General features: G+C 46.2%; 8 non-coding genes across 8 annotated transcripts; all 8 read right to left on the bottom strand.

Annotated features, from left to right (window-relative positions):
- Positions 1 to 2949: 2949 nt before the first annotated feature.
- TRNAW-CCA (transfer RNA tryptophan (anticodon CCA)) lies at positions 2950 to 3021 on the bottom strand. The gene has a single exon. It is a non-coding gene; the product is annotated as a tRNA-Trp (tRNA).
- Positions 3022 to 4853: 1832 nt separating this feature from the next.
- Positions 4854 to 4925, bottom strand: TRNAW-CCA (transfer RNA tryptophan (anticodon CCA)). The gene has a single exon. It is a non-coding gene; the product is annotated as a tRNA-Trp (tRNA).
- A 3327-nt stretch (positions 4926 to 8252) lies between these two features.
- On the bottom strand, positions 8253 to 8324 carry TRNAW-CCA (transfer RNA tryptophan (anticodon CCA)). Its single transcript has one exon. It is a non-coding gene; the product is annotated as a tRNA-Trp (tRNA).
- A 2471-nt stretch (positions 8325 to 10795) lies between these two features.
- Positions 10796 to 10867, bottom strand: TRNAW-CCA (transfer RNA tryptophan (anticodon CCA)). The gene has a single exon. It is a non-coding gene; the product is annotated as a tRNA-Trp (tRNA).
- Positions 10868 to 13762: 2895 nt separating this feature from the next.
- Positions 13763 to 13834, bottom strand: TRNAW-CCA (transfer RNA tryptophan (anticodon CCA)). Its single transcript has one exon. It is a non-coding gene; the product is annotated as a tRNA-Trp (tRNA).
- A 5445-nt stretch (positions 13835 to 19279) lies between these two features.
- Positions 19280 to 19351, bottom strand: TRNAW-CCA (transfer RNA tryptophan (anticodon CCA)). The gene has a single exon. It is a non-coding gene; the product is annotated as a tRNA-Trp (tRNA).
- Positions 19352 to 20546: 1195 nt separating this feature from the next.
- TRNAW-CCA (transfer RNA tryptophan (anticodon CCA)) lies at positions 20547 to 20618 on the bottom strand. Its single transcript has one exon. It is a non-coding gene; the product is annotated as a tRNA-Trp (tRNA).
- A 1840-nt stretch (positions 20619 to 22458) lies between these two features.
- TRNAW-CCA (transfer RNA tryptophan (anticodon CCA)) lies at positions 22459 to 22530 on the bottom strand. The gene has a single exon. It is a non-coding gene; the product is annotated as a tRNA-Trp (tRNA).
- Between the last annotated feature and the right edge of the window lie 3301 nt (positions 22531 to 25831).

Here is a 25831-nt window from a genome sequence, read left to right on the forward strand (position 1 = left end):
GAGCATTTGAAAGACATTCTTTGGTTTTTGTGACAAATATTTCATCTTGCAGCAGCTTTTCATTAAATTTCCATAGAAACCAATTAAACTTCGCAGCCTTACGTTTTTCGCCAATGTTGACCTTGACCAGACAATGATCACTAAAACTAAGATGTTGAATTTGATAAGATGAGCATAGTGGCACCAACTTTGCCGACAAATATATTCTGTCTAACCTCGCGTGCGAATGACCTTGAAAGTGCGTATATCCTACTTCACCCTCTCGCGTCATTACATAACCGACATCTTCCAGCCCTGTCTCGTTCACTATTTTATTCAACAGCTCAGCGCTTCTATCGCGCACATTGAAGCTCGTTGTCTTATCCTCAGCTCTACAGACACAATTGAAGTCCCCTAGAACCACAACATTTCTTTCCGTTTTCAAGAATCCTTCAATCGCTCTGAAAAAAAAAACCCGTTCGTGCGATCTATTCGGTGCATAAACACACACAACGCGCCAAGGCATTCCAGAAACACTGAAGTCGCACACAACCAGCCTACCGCTATCGCAGGTAGACACATTTTCAACAACCGCGATACTACTACGTATGAAAACGACACAGCCTCCTGACCGCCCAACAGCATGACAAACGCAGACATTGTACCTAGAGCGAAAAACTTGAACCATTTGCTCCGTTTGTTCTTCACTTTCCATTTTAGTTTCTTGTACAGCCAGGAGGTCTATGTCGTTTTCTAACAAAATGCGACTAATCTGGCATTGTCTCCTGCGCGAACACAGGCCTCTTGAGTTCAACGTCGCGATGCAAATACCAGTTTTAAAGTTAGTCGCCATTTCTTGAAGGTTGTTTCGTCAGGTGTCATACTCACGTCGCAACAGTGGTTGCGTGTGCTCAGCGTAGAAGGCCTCGGAACGTCTCCTCCGCTACGGCGGGGCCGACGTTTGAGTGCCCCTACGGTCAGGAGACAGGTTTGGTCGTGGTTTAAAGGTAGGCCGACGACCAGTCGCCGTCTTTGTTGGAGGTTCATTGATGGCCGACGTGTCAACATTTCCGGTACGGTCAGGTGTTTCACGAGCTCGCTTAAAAGCGATAGCACCGGCCTTGGTCATCTCGGCGTCCGTTGCTTCCGGGCCGCCCTCTCGCGCAGCTGAAGATGACTTGCTCGCTGCTGTAGCGTCGTTCTCTACTGCTGCCGTGTCTAAATTCGTTCCTGGCGCACCAGAGTGCTTGTCGCCTTTATTGGTAGATTCCAGTGCGGCCCCAGAAGACTGTTCAGGGGGCGTGGCAGGGCCTTCCGTATAACCGTCTTCCCTGCTCGCTTCTTCGGCATCCACGGCATCCATCAGGTGTTCAGACACTTCGTCTGTTTGGCCTGGGCCCGCAATGCTGGCGTACGACCTCACACAGTGGGCGTCATCGTGGCCATAGCGACGACAGACCCCACAGCGCGGCACGCGGCAATCCCGTCGAATGTGTCCGATAGCCCGGCATCGGAGGCATAGCGGTGCTCTGCCAGGAATTACGACGAGCGCCATATCCTCCGCAACTCGCAGTTGGTGTGGCAGGTCGTCCACGGACACGCCCGCGTGTAGCCTCAGCGTGACCGACCGCGTGGTTGAACCTTTATCATTGCAACCCTGCACCTTCCATTTATCTCTGCTTATCTCGGTCACTTTTCCGTAGGGCGTTAAGGCGACTCGCACAGCCTCGTCCGGCACGCCATGAAGAAGCCAGTACAACTTCAGCCGCACACCTCGATCACGGGGGTCAACCACCATACAGCGATGGTCCTTTAGATCAAAAGACTCCGCCGCCAGCATCTTCTTTTTACCCTCATCATCCTTGAACGTCACTGCCCATACATGATTCATTTGGTATGCCCCTAGGGCAACCACTTCCGGCAGCAGCGAAAGACGAGCAAGGCTGTCTCGGACATGCTCCACTCGATATGGCCTGGCTTTCAAGTTTCCGTGCAAAAAAACCGTGTGCAAAACGGAATCACCTGAAGGCAGCTGAGGCAGAACAACCTGGAAATCTTCGCCTGGCTTTTCGGTACACCTGATACCGCGGCCCACACGGGCCGCTGAAACCGCCCCTACGCGGGAGCACATGATAAACACGTCCGTTCACTGTCGTGGCCGGAAGTGGAAAAAAAATTGTCGCCACTGAGTCCGCTTAGAGTAATTGTTCGCAAACACGCTGTAGCATGTTTTGCTCGGCCTTCTGTCGATGAAGCACAGGTAAAGGGACAAGTCATTGCAGATAGACAAATAAGTAGATAGACAGATAGATGAAAATACTAAAAAGAGAATTTGACGCGGACGTGATTAGAACACGCAAACTTCTGATCTGGAGTCAGACGTGCTAAAGTTGCGCCACCGAGTCCGCTTAGGGTAGCCGTTCGCCCCCACGTGGTAGCATGTTTTGCACGGCCTTATGTCGATGACGCACAGGTAAAGGGACAAGTCATTTTAGACAGACAAATAAGTAGATAGACAGATAGATGAAAATAATAAAAAGAGAATTTGACCCGGACGTGATTCGAACATTTAACCTACTGATCTGGAGTCAGACGCGCTACCGTTGCACCTCCGAGTCCGCTCAGGGCAGCCGTTCGCACACACGTGGTAGCATGTTTTGCTCGGCCTTCTGTTGATGAAGCACAGGCAAAGAGACAAGTCATTGTAGACAGACAAATAAGTAGATAGACAGATAGATGAAAATAACAAAAGAGAGAACTTGACATCGACGTGATTCGAACACGCAACCTTCTGATCTGGAGTCCGACGTCCTACCGGGTCGCCACCGAGTTGACTTAGTGTAGCCGTTCGCACACACGCAGTAGCATGTATTGCTCGGCCTTCTGTCGATGAAGCATAGGTAAAGAGAGAAGTCATTGTAGACAGACAAATAAGTAGACAGATAGTTGAAAACAATAAAAAAGAGAATTTGACCCCGACGTGATTCGAACACGCAACCTTCTGATCTGGAGTCAGACGCACTACCATTGCGCCACCGAGTCCGCTTAGGGTAGCCATTCGCACACACGTGGTAGCATGTTTTTTAGGCCTTCTGTCGATGAAGCACAGGTAAAAAGACAAGTCATTGTAGACATACAAATAAGTAGATAGCCAGATTGATGAAAATAAGAAAAAAGGAAATTTGATCCAGACGTGATTCAAACTCGCAACCTTCTGATCTGTAGTCAGACATGCTAACATGTCGCCACCGAGTCCGTTTAGGGTGGCCGTTCGCACACACGTGGTAGCATGTTTTGCTCGGCTTTCTGCCGAGGAAGCACAGCTAAAGAGAAGAGTCATTGTAGACAGACAAATAAGTAGGTATACAGATAGATGAAAATAATAAAGAGAGACTTTTACCCGGACGTGATTCGAACACGCAACTTTGTGATCTGGAGTCAGACGTGCTACCGTATCGCCACCAAGTACACTTAGTGTAGCCGTTCGCACTTACGCGGTAGCATGTTTTGCTCGGCCTTCTGTCGCTGAAGCACAGGTAAAGAGACAAGTCATTGTAGACAGACAAATAAGTAGATAGACAGATGAAAATATTAAAAAGAGAGCTTGACGCGGACGTGATTCGAACACGCAACCTTCCGATCTGGAGTCAGACGTGCTACCGGGTTGCCACCGAGTCCTCTTAGTGTAGCCGTACGCACACACGCGGTAGCATGTTTTGCTCGGCCTTCTGTCGATGCAGCACTGGTAAAGAGACAAGTCATTGTAGACAGACAAATAAGTAGATAGACAGATGAAAATAATAAAAAGAGAATTTGACCCGGACGCGATTCGAACACGCAACCTTCTCATCTGGAGTGAGACGTGCTAACAGTTCGCCACCGCGTCCATTTAGGGTAGCCGTTCACACACACGTGGTAGCATGTTTTGCTTGGCCTTGTATTGATGAAGCACAGGTAAAGAGACAAGTCGTTGTAGACAGAAAAATAGGTAGATAGACAGATAGATGAAAATAATAAAAAAGAGAACCTAACACGGACGTGATTCGAACACGCAACCCTCTGACCTGGAGTCAGACGTGCTACCGTGTCGCCACCGAATCCACTTAGCGTAGCCGTTCGCACACACGCGGTAGCTTGTTTTGCTCGGCCTTCTGTCAATGAAGCACAGGTAATGAGACAAGTCATTGTACACAGACAAATAAGTAGATAGACAAATAGATGAAAATAAGAAGAAAGAGAATTTGACCCGGACGTGATTCGAACACGCAACCTTCTGATCTTGAGACAGACCTGCTACCGTGTCACCACCGAGTCCACTTAGTGAAGCCGTTCGTACACACGCGGTAGCATGTTTCGCTCGGCCTTCTGTCGATGAAGCACAGGTAAAGAGACAAGTCATCGTAGACAGACAAATATATAGTTAAACAGATGAAAATAATAAAAAAGAGAATTTGACCCGGACGTGATTCGAACACGCAACCTTCTGATCTGGAGTCAGACGTGCTACCGTGTCGCCACCGAGTCCGTTAGGTAACCATTCGCACACACGTGGTAGCATGTTTTGCTCGGCCTTCTGTCGATGAAGCACAGGTAAAGAGACAAGTCATTGTAGACATACAGATAAGTAGATAGACAGATAGATGAAAAGAATAAAAAAGAGGATTTGACCCGGACCTGATTCGAACACGCAACCTTGTGTTCTGGAGTCAGACGTGCTACCGTGTCGCCACTGAGTCTGCTTAGAGTAATTGTTCGCAAACACGCTGTAGTATGTTTTGCTGGGCCTTCTGTCGATGAAGCATAGGTAAAGAGAGAAGTCATTGTAGACAGACAAATAAGTAGACAGATAGTTGAAAACAATAAACAAGAGAATTTGACCCTGACGTGATTCGAACACGCAACCTTCTGATCTGGAGTCAGACGCACTACCATTGCGCCACCGAGTCCGCTTAGGGTAGCCATTCGCACACACGTGGTAGCATGTTTTGCTTGGCCTTCTATTGATGAAGCACAGGTAAAGAGACAAGTCGTTGTAGACAGAAAAATAGGTAGATAGACAGATAGATGAAAATAATAAAAAAGAGAACCTAACACGGACGTGATTCGAACACGCAACCCTCTGACCTGGAGTGAGACGTGCTACCGTGTCGCCACCGAATCCACTTAGCGTAGCCGTTCGCACACACGCGGTAGCTTGTTTTGCTCGGCCTTCTGTCGATGAAGCACAGGTAATGAGACAAGTCATTGTACACAGACAAATAAGTAGATAGACAAATAGATGAAAATAAGAAAAAAGAGAATTTGACCCGGACGTGATTCGAACACGCAACCTTCTAATCTTGAGACAGACCTGCTACCGTGTCACCACCGAGTCCACTTAGTGAAGCCGTTCGTACACACGCGGTAGCATGTTTCGCTCGGCCTTCTGTCGATGAAGCACAGGTAAAGAGACAAGTCATCGTAGACAGACAAATAAATAGTTAAACAGATGAAAATAATAAAAAAGAGAATTTGACCCGGACGTGATTCGAACACGCAACCTTCTGATCTGGAGTCAGACGTGCTACCGTGTCGCCACCGAGTCCGTTAGGTAACCATTCGCACACACGTGGTAGCATGTTTTGCTCGGCCTTCTGTCGATGAAGCACAGGTAAAGAGACAAGTCATTGTAGACATACAGATAAGTAGATAGACAGATAGATGAAAATAATAAAAAAGAGGATTTGACCCGGACCTGATTCGAACACGCAACCTTGTGTTCTGGAGTCAGACGTGCTACCGTGTCGCCACTGAGTCCGCTTAGAGTAATTGTTCGCAAACACGCTGTAGCATGTTTTGCTCGGCCTTCTGTCGATGAAGCACAGGTAAAGGGACAAGTCATTGCAGATAGACAAATAAGTAGATAGACAGATAGATGAAAATACTAAAAAAAGAATTTGACGCGGACGTGATTAGAACACACAAACTTCTGATCTGGAGTCAGACGTGCTAAAGTTGCGCCACCGAGTCCGCTTAGGGTAGCCGTTCGCCCCCACGTGGTAGCATGTTTTGCACGGCCTTATGTCGATGACGCACAGGTAAAGGGACAAGTCATTTTAGACAGACAAATAAGTAGATAGACAGATAGATGAAAATAATAAAAAGAGAATTTGACCCGGACGTGATTCGAACATTTAACCTACTGATCTGGAGTCAGACGCGCTACCGTTGCACCTCCGAGTCCGCTCAGGGCAGCCGTTCGCACACACGTGGTAGCATGTTTTGCTCGGCCTTCTGTCGATGAAGCACAGGCAAAGAGACAAGTCATTGTAGACAGACAAATAAGTAGATAGACAGATAGATGAAAATAACAAAAGAGAGAACTTGACATCGACGTGATTCGAACACGCAACCTTCTGATCTGGAGTCCGACGTCCTACCGGGTCGCCACCGAGTTGACTTAGTGTAGCCGTTCGCACACACGCAGTAGCATGTATTGCTCGGCCTTCTGTCGATGAAGCATAGGTAAAGAGAGAAGTCATTGTAGACAGACAAATAAGTAGATAGACAGATGAAAATAATAAAAAGAGAATTTGACCCGGACGCGATTCGAACACGCAACCTTCTCATCTGGAGTGAGACGTGCTAACAGTTCGCCACCGAGTCCATTTAGGGTAGCCGTTCACACACACGTGGTAGCATGTTTTGCTTGGCCTTCTATTGATGAAGCACAGGTAAAGAGACAAGTCGTTGTAGACAGAAAAATAGGTAGATAGACAGATAGATGAAAATAATAAAAAAGAGAACCTAACACGGACGTGATTCGAACACGCAACCCTCTGACCTGGAGTCAGACGTGCTACCGTGTCGCCACCGAATCCACTTAGCGTAGCCGTTCGCACACACGCGGTAGCTTGTTTTGCTCGGCCTTCTGTCAATGAAGCACAGGTAATGAGACAAGTCATTGTACACAGACAAATAAGTAGATAGACAAATAGATGAAAATAAGAAAAAAGAGAATTTGACCCGGACGTGATTCGAACACGCAACCTTCTGATCTTGAGACAGACCTGCTACCGGGTCACCACCGAGTCCACTTAGTGAAGCCGTTCGTACACACGCGGTAGCATGTTTCGCTCGGCCTTCTGTCGATGAAGCACAGGTAAAGAGACAAGTCATCGTAGACAGACAAATATATAGTTAAACAGATGAAAATAATAAAAAAGAGAATTTGACCCGGACGTGATTCGAACACGCAACCTTCTGATCTGGAGTCAGACGTGCTACCGTGTCGCCACCGAGTCCGTTATGTAACCATTCGCACACACGTGGTAGCATGTTTTGCTCGGCCTTCTGTCGATGAAGCACAGGTAAAGAGACAAGTCATTGTAGACATACAGATAAGTAGATAGACAGATAGATGAAAATAATAAAAAAGAGGATTTGACCCGGACCTGATTCGAACACGCAACCTTGTGTTCTGGAGTCAGACGTGCTACCGTGTCGCCACTGAGTCTGCTTAGAGTAATTGTTCGCAAACACGCTGTAGTATGTTTTGCTGGGCCTTCTGTCGATGAAGCACAGGTAAAGGGACAAGTCATTGCAGATAGACAAATAAGTAGATAGACAGATAGATGAAAATACTAAAAAGAGAATTTGACGCGGACGTGATTAGAACACGCAAACTTCTGATCTGGAGTCAGACGTGCTAAAGTTGCGCCACCGAGTCCGCTTAGGGTAGCCGTTCGCCCCCACGTGGTAGCATGTTTTGCACGGCCTTATGTCGATGACGCACAGGTAAAGGGACAAGTCATTTTAGACAGACAAATAGGTAGATAGACAGATAGATGAAAATAATAAAAAGAGAATTTGACCCGGACGTGATTCGAACATTTAACCTACTGATCTGGAGTCAGACGCGCTACCGTTGCACCTCCGAGTCCGCTCAGGGCAGCCGTTCGCACACACGTGGTAGCATGTTTTGCTCGGCCTTCTGTCGATGAAGCACAGGCAAAGAGACAAGTCATTGTAGCCAGACAAATAAGTAGATCGACAGATAGATGAAAATAACAAAAGAGAGAACTTGACATTGACGTGATTCGAACACGCAACCTTCTGATCTGGAGTCCGACGTCCTACCGGGTCGCCACCGAGTTGACTTAGTGTAGCCGTTCGCACACACGCAGTAGCATGTATTGCTCGGCCTTCTGTCGATGAAGCATAGGTAAAGAGAGAAGTCATTGTAGACAGACAAATAAGTAGACAGATAGTTGAAAACAATAAAAAAGAGAATTTGACCCTGACGTGATTCGAACACGCAACCTTCTGATCTGGAGTCAGACGCACTACCATTGCGCCACCGAGTCCGCTTAGGGTAGCCATTCGCACACACGTGGTAGCATGTTTTTTAGGCCTTCTGTCGATGAAGCACAGGTAAAGAGACAAGTCATTGTAGACATACAAATAAATAGATAGCCAGATTGATGAAAATAAGAAAAAAGGAAATTTATCAAGACGTGATTCAAACTCGCAACCTTCTGATCTGTAGTCAGACATGCTAACATGTCGCCACCGAGTCCGTTTAGGGTGGCCGTTCGCGCACACGTGGTAGCATGTTTTGCTCGGCCTTCTGTCGAGGAAGCACAGCTAAAGAGAAGAGTCATTGTAGACAGACAAATAAGTAGGTATACAGATAGATGAAAATAATAAAGAGAGACTTTTACCCGGACGTGATTCGAACACGCAACCTTGTGATCTGGAGTCAGACGTGCTACCGTATCGCCACCAAGTACACTTAGTGTAGCCGTTCGCACTTACGCGGTAGAATGTTTTGCTCGGCCTTCTGTCGCTGAAGCACAGGTAAAGAGACAAGTCATTGTAGACAGACAAATAAGTAGATAGACAGATGAAAATATTAAAAAGAGAGCTTGACCCGGACGTGATTCGAACACGCATCCTTCCGATCTGGAGTCAGACGTGCTACCGGGTTGCCACCGAGTCCACTTAGTGTAGCCGTACGCACACACGCGGTAGCATGTTTTGCTCGGCCTTCTGTCGATGCAGCACTGGTAAAGAGACAAGTCATTGTAGACAGACAAATAAGTAGATAGACAGATGAAAATAATAAAAAGAGAATTTGACCCGGACGCGATTCGAACACGCAACCTTCTCATCTGGAGTGAGACGTGCTAACAGTTCGCCACCGAGTCCATTTAGGGTAGCCGTTCACACACACGTGGTAGCATGTTTTGCTTGGCCTTCTATTGATGAAGCACAGGTAAAGAGACAAGTCGTTGTAGACAGAAAAATAGGTAGATAGACAGATAGATGAAAATAATAAAAAAGAGAACCTAACACGGACGTTATTCGAACACGCAACCCTCTGACCTGGAGTCAGACGTGCTACCGTGTCGCCACCGAATCCACTTAGCGTAGCCGTTCGCACACACGCGGTAGCTTGTTTTGCTCGGCCTTCTGTCGATGAAGCACAGGTACTGAGACAAGTCATTGTACACAGACAAATAAGTAGATAGACAAATAGATGAAAATAAGAAAAAAGAGAATTTGACCCGGACGTGATTCGAACACGCAACCTTCTGATCTTGAGACAGACCTGCTACCGTGTCACCACCGAGTCCACTTAGTGAAGCCGTTCGTACACACGCGGTAGCATGTTTCGCTCGGCCTTCTGTCGATGAAGCACAGGTAAAGAGACAAGTCATCGTAGACACACAAAAAAATAGTTAAACAGATGAAAATAATAAAAAAGAGAATTTGACCCGGACGTGATTCGAACACGCAACCTTCTGATCTGGAGTCAGACGTGCTACCGTGTCGCCACCGAGTCCGTTAGGTAACCATTCGCACACACGTGGTAGCATGTTTTTCTCGGCCTTCTGTCGATGAAGCACAGGTAAAGAGACAAGTCATTGTAGACATACAGATAAGTAGATAGACAGATAGATGAAAATAATAAAAAAGAGGATTTGACCCGGACCTGATTCGAACGCGCAACCTTGTGTTCTGGAGTCAGACGTGCTACCGTGTCGCCACTGAGTCCGCTTAGAGTAATTGTTCGCAAACACGCTGTAGCATGTTTTGCTCGGCCTTCTGTCGATGAAGCACAGGTAAAGGGACAAGTCATTGCAGATAGACAAATAAGTAGATAGACAGATAGATGAAAATACTAAAAAGAGAATTTGACGCGGACGTGATTAGAACACGCAAACTTCTGATCTGGAGTCAGACGTGCTAAAGTTGCGCCACCGAGTCCGCTTAGGGTAGCCGTTCGCCCCCACGTGGTAGCATGTTTTGCACGGCCTTATGTCGATGACGCACAGGTAAAGGGACAAGTCATTTTAGACAGACAAATAAGTAGATAGACAGATAGATGAAAATAATAAAAAGAGAATTTGACCCGGACGTGATTCGAACATTTAACCTACTGATCTGGAGTCAGACGCGCTACCGTTGCACCTCCGAGTCCGCTCAGGGCAGCCGTTCGCACACACGTGGTAGCATGTTTTGCTCGGCCTTCTGTCGATGAAGAACAGGCAAAGAGACAAGTCATTGTAGACAGACAAATAAGTAGATAGACAGATAGATGAAAATAACAAAAGAGAGAACTTGACATCGACGTGATTCGAACACGCAACCTTCTGATCTGGAGTCCGACGTCCTACCGGGTCGCCACCGAGTTGACTTAGTGCAGCCGTTCGCACACACGCAGTAGCATGTATTGCTCGGCCTTCTGTCGATGAAGCATAGGTAAAGAGAGAAGTCATTGTAGACAGACAAATAAGTAGACAGATAGTTGAAAACAATAAAAAAGAGAATTTGACCCCGACGTGATTCGAACACGCAACCTTCTGATCTGGAGTCAGACGCACTACCATTGCGCCACCGAGTCCGCTTAGGGTAGCCATTCGCACACACGTGGTAGCATGTTTTTTAGGCCTTCTGTCGATGAAGCACAGGTAAAGAAACAAGTCATTGTAGACATACAAATAAGTAGATAGCCAGATTGATGAAAATAAGAAAAAAGGAAATTTGATCCAGACGTGATTCAAACTCGCAACCTTGTGATCTGTAGTCAGACATGCTAACATGTCGCCACCGAGTCCGTTTAGGGTGGCCGTTCGCACACACGTGGTAGCATGTTTTGCTCGGCCTTCTGTCGAGGAAGCACAGCTAAAGAGAAGAGTCATTGTAGACAGACAAATAAGTAGGTATACAGATAGATGAAAATAATAAAGAGAGACTTTTACCCGGACGTGATTCGAACACGCAACCTTCTGATCTGGAGTCAGACGTGCTACCGTGTCGCCATCGAATGCGCTTAGGGTAGCCGTTCGCACACACGCGGTAGCATGATTTGCTTGGCCTTCTGTCGATGTAGCACAGGTAAAGAGACATGTCATTGTAGACAAACAAATAAGTAGATAGACAGATGAAAATAATAAAAAGAGAGCTTGACCCGGACGTGATTCGAACACGCAACCTTCCGATCTGGAGTCAGACGTGCTACCGGGTTGCCACCGAGTCCACTTAGTGTAGCCGTACGCACACACGCGGTAGCATGTTTCGCTCGGCCTTCTGTCGATGCAGCACTGGTAAAGATACAAGTCATTGTAGACAGACAAATAAGTAGATAGACAGATGAAAATATTAAAAAGAGAATTTGACGCGGACGCGATTGAACACGCAACCTTCTGATCTGGAGTCGGACGTGCTAACAGTTCGCCACCAAGTCCATTTAGGGTAGCCGTTCACACACACGTGGTAGCATGTTTTGCTTGGCCTTCTATCGATGAAGCACAGGTAAAGAAACAAGTCGTTGTAGACAGACAAATAAGTAGATAGAGAGATAGATGAAAATAACAAAAGAGAGAACTTGACATTGACGTGATTCGAACACGCAACCTTCTGATCTGGAGTCAGACGTCCTACCGGGTCGCCACCGAGTTGACTTAGTGTAGCCGTTCGCACACACGCAGTAGCATGTATTGCTCGGCCTTCTGTCGATGAAGCATAGGTAAAGAGAGAAGTCATTGTAGACAGACAAATAAGTAGACAGATAGTTGAAAACAATAAAAAAGAGAATTTGACCCCGACCTGATTCGAACACGCAACCTTCTGTTCTGGAGTCAGACGCGCTACCATTGCGCCACCGAGCCCGCTTAGGGTAGCCTTTCGCACACACGTGGTAGCATGTTTTTTCGGCCTTCTGTCGATGAAGCACAGGTAAAGGGACAAGTCATTGCAGATAGACAAATAAGTAGATAGACAGATTGATGAAAATAAGAAAAAAGGAAATTTGATCCAGACGTGATTCAAACTCGCAACCTTCTGATCTGTAGTCAGACATGCTAACATGTCGCCACCGAGTCCGTTTAGTGTGGCCGTTCGCGCACACGTGGTAGCATGTTTTGCTTGGCCTCCTGTCGAGGAAGCACAGCTAAAGAGAAGAGTCATTCTAGACAGACAAATAAGTAGATAGACAGATAGATGAAAATAATAAAAAAAGACTTTTACCCGGACGTGATTCGAACACGCAACCTTCTGATCTTGAGTCAGACGTGCTACCGTGTCGCCACCGAATCCACTTAGCGTAGCCGTTCGCACACACGCGGTAGCTTGTTTTGCTCGGCCTTCTGTCAATGAAGCACAGGTAATGAGACAAGTCGTTGTACACAGACAAATAAGTAGATAGACAAATAGATGAAAATAAGAAAAAAGAGAATTTGACCCGGACGTGATTCGAACACGCAACCTTCTGATCTTGAGACAGACCTGCTACCGTGTCACCACCGAGTCCACTTAGTGAAGCCGTTCATACACACGCGGTAGCATGTTTCGCTCGGCCTTCTGTCGATGAAGCACAGGTAAAGAGACAAGTCATCGTAGACAGACAAATATATAGTTAAACAGATGAAAATAATTAAAAAGAGAATTTGACCCGGACGTGATTCGAACACGCAACCTTGTGTTCTGGAGTCAGACGTGCTACCGTGTCGCCACTGAGTCTGCTTAGAGTAATTGTTCGCAAACACGCTGTAGTATGTTTTGCTGGGCCTTCTGTCGATGAAGCACAGGTAAAGGGACAAGTCATTGCAGATAGACAAATAGGTAGATAGACAGATAGATGAAAATACTAAAAAGAGAATTTGACGCGGACGTGATTAGAACACGCAAACTTCTGATCTGGAGTCAGACGTGCTAAAGTTGCGCCACCGAGTCCGCTTAGGGTAGCCGTTCGCCCCCACGTGGTAGCATGTTTTGCACGGCCTTATGTCGATGACGCACAGGTAAAGGGACAAGTCATTTTAGACAGACAAATAAGTAGATAGACAGATAGATGAAAATAATAAAAAGAGAATTTGACCCGGACGTGATTCGAACATTTAACCTACTGATCTGGAGTCAGACGCGCTACCGTTGCACCTCCGAGTCCGCTCAGGGCAGCCGTTCGCTCACACGTGGTAGCATGTTTTGCTCGGCCTTCTGTCGATGAAGCACAGGCAAAGAGACAAGTCATTGTAGACAGACAAATAAGTAGATAGACAGATAGATGAAAATAACAAAAGAGAGAACTTGACATTGACGTGATTCGAACACGCAACCTTCTGATCTGGAGTCCGACGTCCTACCGGGTCGCCACCGAGTTGACTTAGTGTAGCCGTTCGCACACACGCAGTAGCATGTATTGCTCGGCCTTCTGTCGATGAAGCATAGGTAAAGAGAGAAGTCATTGTAGACAGACAAATAAGTAGACAGATAGTTGAAAACAATAAAAAAGAGAATTCGACCCTGACGTGATTCGAACACGCAACCTTCTGATCTGGAGTCAGACGCACTACCATTGCGCCACCGAGTCCGCTTAGGGTAGCCATTCGCACACACGTGGTAGCATGTTTTTTAGGCCTTCTGTCGATGAAGCACAGGTAAAGAGACAAGTCATTGTAGACATACAAATAAATAGATAGCCAGATTGATGAAAATAAGAAAAAAGGAAATTTGATCCAGACGTGATTCAAACTCGCAACCTTCTGATCTGTAGTCAGACATGCTAACATGTCGCCACCGAGTCCGTTTAGGGTGGCCGTTCGCACACACGTGGTAGCATGTTTTGCTCGGCCTTCTGTCGAGGAAGCACAGCTAAAGAGAAGAGTCATTGTAGACAGACAAATAAGTAGGTATACAGATAGATGAAAATAATAAAGAGAGACTTTTACCCGGACGTGATTCGAACACGCAACCTTGTGATCTGGAGTCAGACGTGCTACCGTATCGCCACCAAGTACACTTAGTGTAACCGTTCGCACTTACGCGGTAGCATGTTTTGCTCGGCCTTCTGTCGCTGAAGCACAGGTAAAGAGACAAGTCATTGTAGACAGACAAATAAGTAGATAGACAGATGAAAATATTAAAAAGAGAGCTTGACCCGGACGTGATTCGAACACGCAACCTTCCGATCTGGAGTCAGACGTGCTACCGGGTTGCCACCGAGTCCACTTAGTGTAGCCGTACGCACACACGCGGTAGCATGTTTTGCTCGGCCTTCTGTCGATGCAGCACTGGTAAAGAGACAAGTCATTGTAGACAGACAAATAAGTAGATAGACAGATGAAAATAATAAAAAGAGAATTTGACCCGGACGCGATTCGAACACGCAACCTTCTCATCTGGAGTGAGACGTGCTAACAGTTCGCCACCGAGTCCATTTAGGGTAGCCGTTCACACACACGTGGTAGCATGTTTTGCTTGGCCTTCTATTGATGAAGCACAGGTAAAGAGACAAGTCGTTGTAGACAGAAAAATAGGTAGATAGACAGATAGATGAAAATAATAAAAAAGAGAACCTAACACGGACGTGATTCGAACACGCAACCCTCTGACCTGGAGTCAGACGTGCTACCGTGTCGCCACCGAATCCACTTAGCGTAGCCGTTCGCACACACGCGGTAGCTTGTTTTGCTCGGCCTTCTGTCGATGAAGCACAGGTAATGAGACAAGTCATTGTACACAGACAAATAAGTAGATAGACAAATAGATGAAAATAAGAAAAAAGAGAATTTGACCCGGACGTGATTCGAACACGCAACCTTCTGATCTTGAGACAGACCTGCTACCGTGTCACCACCGAGTCCACTTAGTGAAGCCGTTCGTACACACGCGGTAGCATGTTTCGCTCGGCCTTCTGTCGATGAAGCACAGGTAAAGAGACAAGTCATCGTGGACAGACAAATAAATAGTTAAACAGATGAAAATAATAAAAAAGAGAATTTGACCCGGACGTGATTCGAACACGCAACCTTCTGATCTGGAGTCAGACGTGCTACCGTGTCGCCACCGAGTCCGTTAGGTAACCATTCGCACACACGTGGTAGCATGTTTTGCTCGGCCTTCTGTCGATGAAGCACAGGTAAAGAGACAAGTCATTGTAGACATACAGATAAGTAGATAGACAGATAGATGAAAATAATAAAAAAGAGGATTTGACCCGGACCTGATTCGAACACGCAACCTTGTGTTCTGGAGTCAGACGTGCTACCGTGTCGCCACTGAGTCCGCTTAGAGTAATTGTTCGCAAACACGCTGTAGCATGTTTTGCTCGGCCTTCTGTCGATGAAGCACAGGTAAAGGGACAAGTCATTGCAGATAGACAAATAAGTAATTAGACAGATAGATGAAAATACTAAAAAGAGAATTTGACGCGGACGTGATTAGAACACGCAAACTTCTGATCTGGAGTCAGACGTGCTAAAGTTGCGCCACCGAGTCCGCTTAGGGTAGCCGTTCGCCCCCACGCGGTAGCATGTTTTGCACGGCCTTATGTCGATGACGCACAGGTAAAGGGACAAGTCATTTTAGACAGACAAATAAGTAGATAGACAGATAGATGAAAATAATAAAAAGAGAATTTGACCCGGACGTGATTCGAACATTTAACCTACTGATCTGGAGTCAGACGCGCTACCGTTGCACCTCCGAGTCCGCTCAGGGCAGCCGTTCGCACACACGTGGTAGCATGTTTTGCTCGGCCTTCTGTCGATGAAGCACAGGCAAAGAGACAAGTCATTGTAGACAGACAAATAAGTAGATAGACAGATAGATGAAAATAACAAAAGAGAGAACTTGACATCGACGTGATTCGAACACGCAACCTTCTGATCTGGAGTCCGACGTCCTACCGGGTCGCCACCGAGTTGACTTAGTGTAGCCGTTCGCACACACGCAGTAGCATGTATTGCTCGGCCTTCTGTCGATGAAGCATAGGTAAAGAGAGAAGTCATTGTAGACAGACAAATAAGTAGATAGACAGATGAAAATAATAAAAAGAGAATTTGACCCGGACGCGATTCGAACACGCAACCTTCTCATCTGGAGTGAGACATGCTAACAGTTCGCCACCGAGTCCTTTAGGGTAGCCGTTCACACACACGTGGTAGCATGTTTTGCTTGGCCTTCTATTGATGAAGCACAGGTAAAGAGACAAGTCGTTGTAGACAGAAAAATAGGTAGATAGACAGATAGATGAAAATAATAAAAAAGAGAACCTAACACGGACGTGATTCGAACACGCAACCCTCTGACCAGGAGTCAGACGTGCTACCGTGTCGCCACCGAATCCACTTAGCGTAGCCGTTCGCACACACGCGGTAGCTTGTTTTGCTCGGCCTTCTGTCAATGAAGCACAGGTAATGAGACAAGTCATTGTACACAGACAAATAAGTAGATAGACAAATAGATGAAAATAAGAAAAAAGAGAATTTGACCCGGACGTGATTCGAACACGCAACCTTCTGATCTTGAGACAGACCTGCTACCGTGTCACCACCGAGTCCACTTAGTGAAGCCGTTCGTACACACGCGGTAGCATGTTTCGCTCGGCCTTCTGTCGATGAAGCACAGGTAAAGAGACAAGTCATCGTAGACAGACAAATATATAGTTAAACAGATGAAAATAATAAAAAAGAGAATTTGACCCGGACGTGATTGAACACGCGACCTTCTGATCTGGAGTCAGACGTGCTACCGTGTCGCCACCGAGTCCGTTAGGTAACCATTCGCACACACGTGGTAGCATGTTTTGCTCGGCCTTCTGTCGATGAAGCACAGGTAAAGAGACAAGTCATTGTAGACATACAGATAAGTAGATAGACAGATAGATGAAAATAATAAAAAAGAGGATTTGACCCGGACCTGATTCGAACACGCAACCTTGTGTTCTGGAGTCAGACGTGCTACCGTGTCGCCACTGAGTCTGCTTAGAGTAATTGTTCGCAAACACGCTGTAGTATGTTTTGCTGGGCCTTCTGTCGATGAAGCACAGGTAAAGGGACAAGTCATTGCAGATAGACAAATAAGTAGATAGACAGATAGATGAAAATACTAAAAAGAGAATTTTACGCGGACGTGATTAGAACACGCAAACTTCTGATCTGGAGTCAGACGTGCTAAAGTTGCGCCACCGAGTCCGCTTAGGGTAGCCGTTCGCCCCCACGTGGTAGCATGTTTTGCACGGCCTTATGTCGATGACGCACAGGTAAAGGGACAAGTCTTTTTAGACAGACAAATAAGTAGATAGACAGATAGATGAAAATAATAAAAAGAGAATTTGACCCGGACGCGATTCAAACACGCAACCTTCTCATCTGGAGTGAGACGTGCTAACAGTTCGCCACCGAGTCCATTTAGGGTAGCCGTTCACACACACGTGGTAGCATGTTTTGCTTGGCCTTCTATTGATGAAGCACAGGTAAAGAGACAAGTCGTTGTAGACAGAAAAATAGGTAGATAGACAGATAGATGAAAATAATAAAAAAGAGAACCTAACACGGACGTGATTCGAACACGCAACCCTCTGACCTGGAGTCAGACGTGCTACCGTGTCGCCACCGAATCCACTTAGCGTAGCCGTTCGCACACACGCGGTAGCTTGTTTTGCTCGGCCTTCTGTCGATGAAGCACAGGTAATGAGACAAGTCATTGTACACAGACAAATAAGTAGATAGACAAATAGATGAAAATAAGAAAAAAGAGAATTTGACCCGGACGTGATTCGAACACGCAACCTTCTGATCTTGAGACAGACCTGCTACCGTGTCACCACCGAGTCCACTTAGTGAAGCCGTTCGTACACACGCGGTAGCATGTTTCGCTCGGCCTTCTGTCGATGAAGCACAGGTAAAGAGACAAGTCATCGTAGACAGACAAATAAATAGTTAAACAGATGAAAATAATAAAAAAGAGAATTTGACCCGGACGTGATTCGAACACGCAACCTTCTGATCTGGAGTCAGACGTGCTACCGTGTCGCCACCGAGTCCGTTAGGTAACCATTCGCACACACGTGGTAGCATGTTTTGCTCGGCCTTCTGTCGATGAAGCACAGGTAAAGAGACAAGTCATTGTAGACATACAGATAAGTAGATAGACAGATAGATGAAAATATTAAAAAAGAGGATTTGACCCGGACCTGATTCGAACACGCAACCTTGTGTTCTGGAGTCAGACGTGCTACCGTGTCGCCACTGAGTCCGCTTAGAGTAATTGTTCGCAAACACGCTGTAGCATGTTTTGCTCGGCCTTCTGTCGATGAAGCACAGGCAAAGGGACAAGTCATTGCAGATAGACAAATAAGTAGATAGACAGATAGATGAAAATACTAAAAAGAGAATTTGACGCGGACGTGATTAGAACACGCAAACTTCTGATCTGGAGTCAGACGTGCTAAAGTTGCGCCACCGAGTCCGCTTAGGGTAGCCGTTCGCCCCCACGTGGTAGCATGTTTTGCACGGCCTTATGTCGATGACGCACAGGTAAAGGGACAAGTCATTTTAGACAGACAAATAAGTAGATAGACAGATAGATGAAAATAATAAAAAGAGAATTTGACCCGGACGTGATTCGAACATTTAACCTACTGATCTGGAGTCAGACGCGCTACCGTTGCACCTCCGAGTCCGCTCAGGGCAGCCGTTCGCACACACGTGGTAGCATGTTTTGCTCGGCCTTCTGTCGATGAAGCACAGGCAAAGAGACAAGTCATTGTAGACAGACAAATAAGTAGATAGACAGATAGATGAAAATAACAAAAGAGAGAACTTGACATCGACGTGATTCGAACACGCAACCTTCTGATCTGGAGTCCGACGTCCTACCGGGTCGCCACCGAGTTGACTTAGTGCAGCCGTTCGCACACACGCAGTAGCATGTATTGCTCGGCCTTCTGTTGATGAAGCATAGGTAAAGAGAGAAGTCATTGTAGACAGACAAATAAGTAGACAGATAGTTGAAAACAATAAAAAAGAGAATTTGACCCCGACGTGATTCGAACACGCAACCTTCTGATCTGGAGTCAGACGCACTACCATTGCGCCACCGAGTCCGCTTAGGGTAGCCATTCGCACACACGTGGTAGCATGTTTTTTAGGCCTTCTGTCGATGAAGCACAGGTAAAGAAACAAGTCATTGTAGACATACAAATAAGTAGATAGCCAGATTGATGAAAATAAGAAAAAAGGAAATTTGATCCAGACGTGATTCAAACTCGCAACCTTGTGATCTGTAGTCAGACATGCTAACATGTCGCCACCGAGTCCGTTTAGGGTGGCCGTTCGCACACACGTGGTAGCATGTTTTGCTCGGCCTTCTGTCGAGGAAGCACAGCTAAAGAGAAGAGTCATTGTAGACAGACAAATAAGTAGGTATACAGATAGATGAAAATAATAAAGAGAGACTTTTACCCGGACGTGATTCGAACACGCAACCTTCTGATCTGGAGTCAGACGTGCTACCGTGTCGCCATCGAATGCGCTTAGGGTAGCCGTTCGCACACACGCGGTAGCATGATTTGCTTGGCGTTCTGTCGATGAAGCACAGTTAAAGAGACATGACATTGTAGACAAACAAATAAGTAGATAGACAGATGAAAATAATAAAAAGAGAGCTTGACCCGGACGTGATTCGAACACGCAACCTTCCGATCTGGAGTCAGACGTGCTACCGGGTTGCCACCGAGTCCACTTAGTGTAGCCGTACGCACACACGCGGTAGCAGGTTTCGCTCGGCCTTCTGTCGATGCAGCACTGGTAAAGATACAAGTCATTGTAGACAGACAAATAAGTAGATAGACAGATGAAAATATTAAAAAGAGAATTTGACGCGGACGCGATTGAACACGCAACCTTCTGATCTGGAGTCGGACGTGCTAACAGTTCGCCACCAAGTCCATTTAGGGTAGCCGTTCACACACACGTGGTAGCATGTTTTGCTTGGCCTTCTATCGATGAAGCACAGGTAAAGAAACAAGTCGTTGTAGACAGACAAATAAGTAGATAGAGAGATAGATGAAAATAACAAAAGAGAGAACTTGACATTGACGTGATTCGAACACGCAACCTTCTGATCTGGAGTCAGACGTCCTACCGGGTCGCCACCGAGTTGACTTAGTGTAGCCGTTCGCACACACGCAGTAGCATGTATTGCTCGGCCTTCTGTCGATGAAGCATAGGTAAAGAGAGAAGTCATTGTAGACAGACAAATAAGTAGACAGATAGTTGAAAACAATAAAAAAGAGAATTTGACCCCGACCTGATTCGAACACGCAACCTTCTGATCTGGAGTCAGACGCGCTACCATTGCGCCACCGAGCCCGCTTAGGGTAGCCTTTCGCACACACGTGGTAGCATGTTTTTTCGGCCTTCTGTCGATGAAGCACAGGTAAAGGGACAAGTCATTGCAGATAGACAAATAAGTAGATAGACAGATTGATGAAAATAAGAAAAAAGGAAATTTGATCCAGACGTGATTCAAACTCGCAACCTTCTGATCTGTAGTCAGACATGCTAACATGTCGCCACCGAGTCCGTTTAGTGTGGCCGTTCGCGCACACGTGGTAGCATGTTTTGCTTGGCCTCCTGTCGAGGAAGCACAGCTAAAGAGAAGAGTCATTCTAGACAGACAAATAAGTAGATAGACAGATAGATGAAAATAATAAAAAAAGACTTTTACCCGGACGTGATTGGAACACGCAACCTTCTGATCTTGAGTCAGACGTGCTACCGTGTCGCCACCGAATCCACTTAGCGTAGCCGTTCGCACACACGCGGTAGCTTGTTTTGCTCGGCCTTCTGTCAATGAAGCACAGGTAATGAGACAAGTCATTGTACACAGACAAATAAGTAGATAGACAAATAGATGAAAATAAGAAAAAAGAGAATTTGACCCGGACGTGATTCGAACACGCAACCTTCTGATCTTGAGACAGACCTGCTACCGTGTCACCACCGAGTCCACTTAGTGAAGCCGTTCGTACACACGCGGTAGCATGTTTCGCTCGGCCTTCTGTCGATGAAGCACAGGTAAAGAGACAAGTCATCGTAGACAGACAAATATATAGTTAAACAGATGAAAATAATAAAAAAGAGAATTTGACCCGGACGTGATTCGAACACGCAACCTTCTGATCTGGAGTCAGACGTGCTACCGTGTCGCCACCGAGTCCGTTAGGTAACCATTCGCACACACGTGGTAGCATGTTTTGCTCGGCCTTCTGTCGATGAAGCACAGGTAAAGAGACAAGTCATTGTAGACATACAGATAAGTAGATAGACAGATAGATGAAAATAATAAAAAAGAGGATTTGACCCGGACCTGATTCGAACACGCAACCTTGTGTTCTGGAGTCAGACGTGCTACCGTGTCGCCACTGAGTCTGCTTAGAGTAATTGTTCGCAAACACGCTGTAGTATGTTTTGCTGGGCCTTCTGTCGATGAAGCACAGGTAAAGGGACAAGTCATTGCAGATAGACAAATAAGTAGATAGACAGATAGATGAAAATACTAAAAAGAGAATTTGACGCGGACGTGATTAGAACACGCAAACTTCTGATCTGGAGTCAGACGTGCTAAAGTTGCGCCACCGAGTCCGCTTAGGGTAGCCGTTCGCCCCCACGTGGTAGCATGTTTTGCACGGCCTTATGTCGATGACGCACAGGTAAAGGGACAAGTCATTTTAGACAGACAAATAAGTAGATAGACAGATAGATGAAAATAATAAAAAGAGAATTTGACCCGGACGTGATTCGAACATTTAACCTACTGATCTGGAGTCAGACGCGCTACCGTTGCACCTCCGAGTCCGCTCAGGGCAGCCGTTCGCTCACACGTGGTAGCATGTTTTGCTCGGCCTTCTGTCGATGAAGCACAGGCAAAGAGACAAGTCATTGTAGACAGACAAATAAGTAGATAGACAGATAGATGAAAATAACAAAAGAGAGAACTTGACATTGACGTGATTCGAACACGCAACCTTCTGATCTGGAGTCCGACGTCCTACCGGGTCGCCACCGAGTTGACTTAGTGTAGCCGTTCGCACACACGCAGTAGCATGTATTGCTCGGCCTTCTGTCGATGAAGCATAGGTAAAGAGAGAAGTCATTGTAGACAAACAAATAAGTAGACAGATAGTTGAAAACAATAAAAAAGAGAATTCGACCCTGACGTGATTCGAACACGCAACCTTCTGATCTGGAGTCAGACGCACTACCATTGCGCCACCGAGTCCGCTTAGGGTAGCCATTCGCACACACGTGGTAGCATGTTTTTTAGGCCTTCTGTCGATGAAGCACAGGTAAAGAGACAAGTCATTGTAGACATACAAATAAATAGATAGCCAGATTGATGAAAATAAGAAAAAAGGAAATTTGATCCAGACGTGATTCAAACTCGCAACCTTCTGATCTGTAGTCAGACATGCTAACATGTCGCCACCGAGTCCGTTTAGGGTGGCCGTTCGCACACACGTGGTAGCATGTTTTGCTCGGCCTTCTGTCGAGGAAGCACAGCTAAAGAGAAGAGTCATTGTAGACAGACAAATAAGTAGGTATACAGATAGATGAAAATAATAAAGAGAGACTTTTACCCGGACGTGATTCGAACACGCAACCTTGTGATCTGGAGTCAGACGTGCTACCGTATCGCCACCAAGTACACTTAGTGTAGCCGTTCGCACTTACGCGGTAGCATGTTTTGCTCGGCCTTCTGTCGCTGAAGCACAGGTAAAGAGACAAGTCATTGTAGACAGACAAATAAGTAGATAGACAGATGAAAATATTAAAAAGAGAGCTTGACCCGGACGTGATTCGAACACGCAACCTTCCGATCTGGAGTCAGACGTGCTACCGGGTTGCCACCGAGTCCACTTAGTGTAGCCGTACGCACACACGCGGTAGCATGTTTTGCTCGGCCTTCTGTCGATGCAGCACTGGTAAAGAGACAAGTCATTGTAGACAGACAAATAAGTAGATAGACAGATGAAAATAATAAAAAGAGAATTTGACCCGGACGCGATTCGAACACGCAACCTTCTCATCTGGAGTGAGACGTGCTAACAGTTCGCCACCGAGTCCATTTAGGGTAGCCGTTCACACACACGTGGTAGCATGTTTTGCTTGGCCTTCTATTGATGAAGCACAGGTAAAGAGACAAGTCGTTGTAGACAGAAAAATAGGTAGATAGACAGATAGATGAAAATAATAAAAAAGAGAACCTAACACGGACGTGATTCGAACACGCAACCCTCTGACCTGGAGTCAGACGTGCTACCGTGTCGCCACCGAATCCACTTAGCGTAGCCGTTCGCACACACGCGGTAGCTTGTTTTGCTCGGCCTTCTGTCGATGAAGCACAGGTAACGAGACAAGTCATTGTACACAGACAAATAAGTAGATAGACAAATAGATGAAAATAAGAAAAAAGAGAATTTGACCCGGACGTGATTCGAACACGCAACCTTCTGATCTTGAGACAGACCTGCTACCGTGTCACCACCGAGTCCACTTAGTGAAGCCGTTCGTACACACGCGGTAGCATGTTTCGCTCGGCCTTCTGTCGATGAAGCACAGGTAAAGAGACAAGTCATCGTAGACAGACAAATAAATAGTTAAACAGATGAAAATAATAAAAAAGAGAATTTGACCCGGACGTGATTCGAACACGCAACCTTCTGATCTGGAGTCAGACGTGCTACCGTGTCGCCACCGAGTCCGTTAGGTAACCATTCGCACACACGTGGTAGCATGTTTTGCTCGGCCTTCTGTCGATGAAGCACAGGTAAAGAGACAAGTCATTGTAGACATACAGATAAGTAGATAGACAGATAGATGAAAATAATAAAAAAGAGGATTTGACCCGGACCTGATTCGAACACGCAACCTTGTGTTCTGGAGTCAGACGTGCTACCGTGTCGCCACTGAGTCCGCTTAGAGTAATTGTTCGCAAACACGCTGTAGCATGTTTTGCTCGGCCTTCTGTCGATGAAGCACAGGTAAAGGGACAAGTCATTGCAGATAGACAAATAAGTAGATAGACAGATAGATGAAAATACTAAAAAGAGAATTTGACGCGGACGTGATTAGAACACGCAAACTTCTGATCTGGTGTCAGACGTGCTAAAGTTGCGCCACCGAGTCCGCTTAGGGTAGCCGTTCGCCCCCACGTGGTAGCATGTTTTGCACGGCCTTATGTCGATGACGCACAGGTAAAGGGACAAGTCATTTTAGACAGACAAATAAGTAGATAGACAGATAGATGAAAATAATAAAAAGAGAATTTGACCCGGACGTGATTCGAACATTTAACCTACTGATCTGGAGTCAGACGCGCTACCGTTGCACCTCCGAGTCCGCTCAGGGCAGCCGTTCGCACACACGTGGTAGCATGTTTTGCTCGGCCTTCTGTCGATGAAGCACAGGCAAAGAGACAAGTCATTGTAGACAGACAAATAAGTAGATAGACAGATAGATGAAAATAACAAAAGAGAGAACTTGACATCGACGTGATTCGAACACGCAACCTTCTGATCTGGAGTCCGACGTCCTACCGGGTCACCACCGAGTTGACTTAGTGTAGCCGTTCGCACACACGCAGTAGCATGTATTGCTCGGCCTTCTGTCGATGAAGCATAGGTAAAGAGAGAAGTCATTGTAGACAGACAAATAAGTAGATAGACAGATGAAAATAATAAAAAGAGAATTTGACCCGGACGCGATTCGAACACGCAACCTTCTCATCTTGAGTGAGACGTGCTAACAGTTCGCCACCGAGTCCATTTAGGGTAGCCGTTCACACACACGTGGTAGCATGTTTTGCTTGGCCTTCTATTGATGAAGCACAGGTAAAGAGACAAGTCGTTGTAGACAGAAAAATAGGTAGATAGACAGATAGATGAAAATAATAAAAAAGAGAACCTAACACGGACGTGATTCGAACACGCAACCTTCTGATCTTGAGACAGACCTGCTACCGTGTCACCACCGAGTCCACTTAGTGAAGCCGTTCGTACACACGCGGTAGCATGTTTCGCTCGGCCTTCTGTCGATGAAGCACAGGTAAAGAGACAAGTCATCGTAGACAGACAAATATATAGTTAAACAGATGAAAATAATAAAAAAGAGAATTTGACCCGGACGTGATTGAACACGCAACCTTCTGATCTGGAGTCAGACGTGCTACCGTGTCGCCACCGAGTCCGTTAGGTAACCATTCGCACACACGTGGTAGCATGTTTTGCTCGGCCTTCTGTCGATGAAGCACAGGTAAAGAGACAAGTCATTGTAGACATACGATAAGTAGATAGACAGATAGATGAAAATAATAAAAAAGAGGATTTGACCCGGACCTGATTCGAACACGCAACCTTGTGTTCTGGAGTCAGACGTGCTACCGTGTCGCCACTGAGTCTGCTTAGAGTAATTGTTCGCAAACACGCTGTAGTATGTTTTGCTGGGCCTTCTGTCGATGAAGCACAGGTAAAGGGACAAGTCATTGCAGATAGACAAATAAGTAGATAGACAGATAGATGAAA

Source organism: Rhipicephalus microplus, chromosome 5, assembly GCF_043290135.1.
Source record: "Rhipicephalus microplus isolate Deutch F79 chromosome 5, USDA_Rmic, whole genome shotgun sequence".
NCBI classification, from domain to species: domain Eukaryota; kingdom Metazoa; phylum Arthropoda; class Arachnida; order Ixodida; family Ixodidae; genus Rhipicephalus; species Rhipicephalus microplus.